This window comes from Gymnodraco acuticeps, unplaced genomic scaffold, assembly GCF_902827175.1.
Source record: "Gymnodraco acuticeps unplaced genomic scaffold, fGymAcu1.1, whole genome shotgun sequence".
NCBI lineage: Eukaryota > Metazoa > Chordata > Actinopteri > Perciformes > Bathydraconidae > Gymnodraco > Gymnodraco acuticeps.
Window position 1 is genome coordinate 3721956 of NW_022992177.1, and position 8063 is coordinate 3730018.

The 8063-nt window shown below is 38.2% G+C and overlaps 1 long non-coding RNA gene across 1 annotated transcript; it reads left to right on the top strand.

The window, feature by feature from the left end:
- The first annotated feature begins 1484 nt into the window (after window positions 1-1484).
- Window positions 1485-5101, top strand: LOC117538972. The gene is made up of 3 exons (XR_004567917.1): window positions 1485-3924; window positions 4010-4208; window positions 4327-5101. It is a non-coding gene; the product is annotated as an uncharacterized LOC117538972 (long non-coding RNA).
- Window positions 5102-8063: the final 2962 nt, after the last annotated feature.

Below are 8063 nucleotides of genomic sequence, written 5' to 3' on the forward strand. Positions count from 1 at the left end.
TGAGGATTTCATCGGAGGATGGTCTGGTGGTTCCTCGATTATCGCTCCTCCATTATCGCTCCTCGCTCCTCGATCCTCGGTCCTCCGGCAGAAATAAGAGCCATGGGACGGTACTCAAGATGGCGCAGGCAAATCAACTTCCGGTGAGACCGAGGACCGAGGAGCGAGGAAATGAAAATAGTCGACCTGAGAAGCAGCCCGGGTTGTTCACACAGACCGCGGCTCACACCGCTGCAGAGAGGGAGCGAGCTGTCCCAGCACCTATGGATCAGCTTCCCCTGGGAGCATTTCCATTTCCACTAGTTTTGTTTTTACTAAGGACGAGTGCTTGAAACTAAATATTAATAAAACGCTGCCGTTTGAATCGATAGCGTTTAACAGATGGGCGCTGTTTGGGGCGTTACGTTACAAAATACTACGCACACAGCGTTATCTGGGAGATCGATCACTTTGTTAAACTACGCGGTAGCCTCCTATTAAATCCACGTAAACTACACATCACAGCCATGAGGCCAGATCAATGAAACCAGGATACATCCTTTACCGTAAAAACTGGATCCAAACATAGCTGCCTGTGTGCGCTTGATCAATACTTTCTGATGTTATATTTATGATATGCTACATATTAGCTAGGCTACATGGCCCTAACGTGTAAAGTTATACAAGCATTTGTACCAGTGCTTTTCACAAGTAGACTCTTGCAGGCCAGAGTATAGGAGTGATTCAACAACAGCAAAAAGACATATGAGAAGTGATCAGGACGAACAGAAAGAGGAAAAGGAAAAGAGAAATGAAGAGACCAAGAGGGTCAGAGCAGGAGGAAGAGGAGGAGATTAAGAGACCAGGAGGAAGAGGAGGAGATGAAGACATTAGTGAAGAAGAAGAAGATATATATGTGAGGAATAAAGATGAAGTATCAGAAAGAGGGCCAGAGGCAGGGATCAGGAGGCAGATGAAACTCCAGCTGGACCACATGGTATGTTCTTATTCTCCTTATATATTCCATTACAGCAGCACAATCTAGCAGCTCTTAGTATTGACAAATATTGATTGAAATGTGTTGCTGCACAGGTCACCTGTAGCTCTCTGAAGAGATGGCGTTGATGTCATTTGTGTACTTAATTATAATTAAGTACTTACAGTATGCAGAATTCTGAGTATTCTCTGATTCGGGTGCCTTTTGGGTCTTTATATCTTTGAAAACACACCGCCACACATACTTTATAATAACGGGTAATAACAGCTTTCTGTGTTGTGGTTAACCCGATCTGTTACTTACTGTACAACCATAGCATTACATTAGATCAGCGAAACCCTGCTTATGTTCATATAAAAAACGTTATGTTTCTCCACAAGATGACATGGGCTTTTTGACTCTTTGATCCGATTTGATCAAATATTTGATTATCTGATGAATCACGTTACTGCATGTTGATTGCATATCTCCTCTAGAGTTTCCGCTTCTAACTTGCCACACAATAAGATCACTGGCTTCTTGAAAAGCTTTTCAAGCTTGTATTAAAGGCTTAGTTTATAAACCATAAGGCCACTCACTAATGCGGACCATGGTCTCTGCATCTCTGCTGTACAGAGCTCCCTTTGATGCATTAATCACTTACACGGCCGTATTGTGCTTCCAGACACCAACACATTCTGGGTATTTGGTGCTCAACATTTCAAAAAAGTTGAGCTCTTTGCTTGTGTATAGTTGTAATCCCCTAACATCTGAAATCCAACTGAGAGAGGTGCAGTGGAAGTGCCCCAGGAATGTGGTTTTCTTAAAGGACACCCTTGGATTGAAAGTGCCTCGAAAATCATCAGCTACATTGGGGAGTCGGATGAAAAGGATGAATAACAGTAGTCATGGTTTCAACTATCTAGACAGGAATATTATTTGCTAACACAGTATAATTATCTTCACCTTTTCTTGCAGTGTCAATCACCATACTCATCAGGTCACACCTTAATGATGGAAAGGGTGGGGAACCATACATATAAAAGTCTAGATATAAAGCCAGAAAACAGTTTGTGAACAGCTTATTCAAACTGTAAAGATTATTATTAACTACATCAACACAAGTCTGGTATTTAAGAATAAAGTCAGGATACCTGTACTTTACATGAGTATTTTAACCAAAATTGCTACTTCTGTTATTTATTAAATGTTATTTATACTCCAACACTTTTCACAAATATTGTACCTCTTACATTTATTTTGCATATTTAGTTACAAATTCATTTGCAAATTTAGATTTTTACGTGATCTATTTATCAAGTAATAAATTATGATATAGAATATTATAGTTTGAGCTACCCAGCAGTTTATACAGTTAATAAAATAAGCCCAACAATATGAAAGGGATAAACAAATACATTTATCAATAGTTAAAAAAACAGTTATAATATTATTAGTTGGGACATTCTAATGAATACATTCACTTGTGGTACTATTTGTTTGTGTGCTAAAATGTTGTACTATATCTGAAGTCAAATTTTAAATGCTGAACATTTACTTGTAAAAGAGTATTACTATACTGTGATATTCCTACTTTTAAGTAAAATATCTTAGTACTTTCACAACTGGTTCTGTCAACTGGGATGTTATCTTATATTATGCGATACAGTTACTCTGTTTGCTTTATTTATTTGCAACAACGTTGGATAACACTCCGTAGTTATCAACTCAACAGGGTAATCATGCTGATCAATGTACATGTTTACCCATTGGATTGAGTATCCCTGTGTAGATCAGTCAGTCTAACATTTATTGTCATCAGCTCTCGTCATTTTAACAATAGTTTTCAAAACTAACCAGTGCTGACCATTGAAATCCATTTTTTCGGGGCATTGCATTGCAAGTATCTTTAACTTCTATGAGTCTTTTTGTAATAGCTTGATTATAGTCATTTACATCATCTGTGGTCAACTTCCGTTAATACATCACTCTTTTTTATTTATTTTTTTCAGGCCAGCATTAAGCCCTCCTAAACATTTGTGTTATAATTTCTCTGTGTAACAGACCATTCTAAAATGTATTAACTTACGTTAATTTTCATCTTGTTTTAAAAGAGGGAATGTTAGATTCCTTTAGTAGAGTTAACATGCTGCAGGTTTTCTGAAGGGCAGCCATCATTTTGCCAAAACAGCTTACTATGCCTCCCTCTAGTGGTCAAAGTGGGTAAAGCATACAATTCTCAAATTGCTGTGCTCAATTGCTCAGGTTAACAGGATTTGATTGTTTTAATTCTTGTAAGGGGTGGAAAAATACCTAAGTACATCAACACAAGTCTGGTATTTAAGAATAAAGTCAGGATACCTGTACTTTACATGAGTATTTTAACCAAAATTGCTACTTCTGTTATTTATTAAATGCTATTTATACTCCAACACTTTTCACAAATATTGTACCTCTTACATTTATTTTGCATATTTAGTTACAAGTTCATTTGCAAATTTAGATTTTTACGTGATCTATTTATCAAGTAATAAATTACGATATAGAATATTATAGTTTGAGCTACCCAGCAGTTCATACAGTTAATAAAATAAGCCCAACAATATGGAAGGGATAAACAAATACATTTATCAATAGTTAAAAAAACAGTTATAATACGATTATTAGTTGGGACATTCTAATGAATACATTCACTTGTGGTACTATTTGTTTGCTAAAATGTTGTACTGAAGTCAAATTTTAAATGCTGAACATTTACTTGCAAAGAGTATTACTATACTGTGATATTCCTACTTTTAAGTAAAATATCTTAGTACTTTCACAACTGGTTCTGTCAACTGGGATGTTATCTTATATTACAGTTACTCTGCTTTATTTGTTAGGACAATTCAGTGAATGCCACACGTGCGATGCATCCTGTAAGACCTGCTTTGGCCCACAAGCACTCGATTGTTCTACTTGTTTCAAAGGTACAAATATTTACCGTCTTACATGACTATGCAATCAATCATTTTCCCAGTTATTTTTCTTCATTGTGTGTGTGCATTATTACAGGGAATTTCTTGAGTCAGGACAGTTCCTGTGTAGTGCAGTGTCCATCCGGCTCTTATACAAGCTCTGCCACTCAGCTGTGTGAGGACTGCTCTCCAAACTGTGAGTCTTGCATGGACACCAGAGATAACTGCATCAGCTGCTCCAAAGGGAGCTACACACTCTTTCTCCACCAGGGGAGGTGCTGGTCAACTTGCCCAGAGTAAGCATGTGGATACGCTGATAAGTACAATAAAGAAAAACTCTTTTAATAATGATGTGTTATTGTTAACTGCAATTTTCTTATTATGCCTTAAAATAAATCTCCTGACCTATTTCAGAGGTTTCTTTGAGACATTAGAGGGGGCCTGTGAAGCCTGTGATGTCTCCTGTTCCTCATGTGATGGGATCAAGACCCAGTGTCTGTCCTGTGCTGATGGCCACTACTTGGAAGGGGGTATGTGTAGACTCAACTGTTCACTGAGGTCCTACCCTGCAGATGATGGCACCTGCAGACGCTGTCCCCCCCACTGTGACGTGTGCTCGGATGACAGGACCTGTTTCAGTGAGTTATTTACTCTGTGGGCGGGTACGTTTTAAGGGAAAATTATGTTGAATTCAGGGGTGTCAAAACTTTTTTCACCGAGGGCCACATACAGAAAAATATACGAAGAGCTGGGCCACTCACTAGAGGTGAGGTATATTGCCTCATAAGTTAAGTTATATGTCAGTAAAATCAATCAAATGTATAGGTAAATTATGCTTAATACTTGAATATGCTTTAAGAAAAACAACAGCCTACATCACAGCTCTCCATAGGGTTTCATTTATTTTGTTAGCAGCTAATTCCTTAAAACAGGAGCCTCAGCTTGCTTATCATAAGAGGAACTAGGAATGGTTTATTTCAAGCGTGTTATGAAAATAAGTTATTGGGCTTTTTTCTTATCAACTTAGATTTCATAAAAAATGTTTTCAGCTTGAATTGAATGAATTCGTTTGAAGAGTGGGCTTCTTAACACATGAATACTGTGTAATGTCTGTTTTCATCTTGATTTAACCTGTTAAACCCCAAGCCTGTTTTTCAGGTTTCAGGCTCGAAAATGACATGCCCAGAACAAATGACTATAACTTCACTTCCAAAAGGTTTATATGAATAATTGTTGTTATCAAATAAAGGTTACATCTGTGAGTTGGATGTAGAAGTGTCAAAATCAATATATATGTTTCTGTGTCAGAGTAAATTCAGATGGAACATAGCAAAACAATGTAAATTCCTGTCTCCGCCTAAAGAAAACCCATTACTTATAGTGAAGACCAACGTTGAATGATGGGTTAGTAGCCTAAAAGCTTTAGGAATCCTAAGTATAACATATAAGTACCCTGTATCAAGATTGATGCAAAACAAGTGAAATTTGACCTTTTTAGAGAGGTTTATGTAAATAAAGTCCAGGCGGAATAAGCTTTGGGCACATTTGGGTGCATCTGGTTCCATCAGTGCCATTTGACCTTTTTCCAGGTACCAGACTATAAAAATCATTGTATTACATTGAATCACTATAGGTATTAATTCGACCCAAAAAAAAATCCAATTTTGCATTTTTTTTGTGTGCGAGTGTGTGTAGGTGTAGGTGTGTGTAGCTGTGTAGGTGTGTGTGTGGGTGTGTGTGAGTGTAGCTGTGTGTGTGTGTAAGTGTGTGGGTATGTGTAGGTGTGTAAGTGTAGCTGTGTGGGTATGTGTAGGTGTGTATGTGTAAGTGTAGCTGTGTGTGTATGTAACTGTACCAATGCACTATACAATAAAACCACACTGTAGGTCAGTGTGTAGGTGTACTTGCACAATAAAAAAAACGGAAACATAGGTAACATTTGACTCCAACTGGGGCAGATTTATTTCAAACATTTTACCAACACACTATAGGCATGTAAAAACAAACATTTTACCAACGTACTATACAATAAAACCACACTGTAGGTTTGTAAAAACAACAAATATTTTAACACACTATACCAGGGGTCGGCAACCCGCGGCCCTTTAAGCCCTCTGCTCTGGCTCCCTTGAGTTTAGACAAAAATAAGAAGGAAATAAAATAAAAGTATTTGTAGGACTATTTATATTTTGTTGCATGGTTGAAAATGTTTCGTATCTTGTATTTTGAGGTGATACTGTGACACATAAATAAAAAACAAAACGGTTTTAATTAGGTCAACTAAAATATGCGTCACATCCTGCTACGGTCCCGCACGAGCGCCTTTTCTTGGAGGCGAATAACCTGACCCACGGCTCGATGAGCGAACTATGGATACATCAAAGAAAAGTACCGGAGGAACACAGGATTTAATTCTGTGTGGACAGAGTTATATGCTTTCACAGCAAACGATGCTGGTTTACCGGTATGTTTGATATGTAGACAGAAGTTGTCAACGGTGGTGCAGCCTTTACGTATCGAGGAACAACAAGGGAGAGGAAGACAGCTGACGATCTTCAGTCATAATTCAATGGGGTATGTAATTTATTTCAGAAAACACTTTTTGTTATATTCCATGGAATGCTCTTAACGTCCCGATAGCAATGAATATATTAAATGCTTTGACAATAAATACATACAAAAATTAATCTCTGGAAGCCGTAGCGCTGTAAAAAGCACGACCAATCATCTGAGTCGGCCCGGCTAAAATAACTGGATGGCCTAACTGCCTGTCAGCTTTCCATCTGTGCACAAACTTATCTCGTGCCCTCATTGGTCATGTGCGCGTTCGTGTGTGTTGGAGGAGGGACTCTGTAAGAAAGTCTGAAGGAAGAGGCATATTTTTTCCGGTTGTGTACTTTCAAATTCTAGCGCACTCGAGCTGGTTTCTCCATTCTTACCTACCTTTAACTCTTTTTAGGGTGCAGCTATATGTTTTATTTATTTCAAAGTGGGCCCATTTTAATTATATTGTTGTCCCTTCAAATGTGCAGAAGACTCCCCAAGTGCTGTGTTTAATTTATTTTAAAGTAGGCCTGTGTATTATTTGTAATTCTCCTTATAAGGAGATATAGAGGAGTTAACCTCTAATAAGAAACAAAGAACTCTTATAAGAAACAAAGAACTCTTATAAACAAGAGTTCTTTGTTTCTTATAAGAGTTCTTTGTTTCTTATTAGAGGTTAACAGTTTTATATCATGTAATAAATAGCCTAATAAATGCAAAAAAACTGTAGTTTTTGTCTGATATTACAAAACTATGAAATATGTTTTGTGGCTCCAGACAAAAAATGTTTTGGGAAAAAGGAGCAAAATGGCTCTTTTGGTCAAAAAGGTTGCAGACCCCTGCACTATACTATAAAACCACACTGTGTGTGTGTGTGTGTGTGTGTGTGTGTGTGTGTGTGTGTGTGTGTGTGTGTGTGTGTGTGTGTGTGTGTGTGTGTGTGTGTGTGTGTGTGTGTGTGTGTGTGTGTGTGTGTGTGTGTGTGTGTGTGTGTGTGTGTGTGTGTGTGTACAATAAAAATTAGGAAACATTTGACTCCAACTGGGGCAGATTTATTTCAAACATTTTACCAACACACTATAGGCATGTAAAAACAAACATTTTACCAATGTACTATACAATAAAACCACACTGTAGGTTTGTAAAAACAACAAATATTTTACCAACACACTATTCAATAAAATCACACTAGGTATGTAAAAACAGTATTTTTTTTTAAAATAAACACTCGCAAAACGTTATACCTACCTGAACTTTATACCTACCTAAATGTTCCAGTATTTAGGTCGTGCCACTCCCTGAAACAGTTCTTTTTGACAGTGAAGCACAGAGGGACCTGGCACTTCCTGCAGTACACAGGTGTCTTCACCCTTTTGAGTCCAGCATCTAGGCACCTCCTGCAGTTCTTCCTGACCTTGGTGGCATCTTCCCCATAATACTCGGGCATGCATGTGAGTGGTGGAGGAGGGGGGGGGGTGGTGGAGGTGCAGGGCCTTCATCAAACTCCAACAATTCTGCAGCAAGCTGCTCCCTGAAAGTCTTCTGGGTGTGTGGCTTTGTCCTGCTGGGGTCACTCCTCATCTTGAACAGCTCCTTGTGGAGAAGGA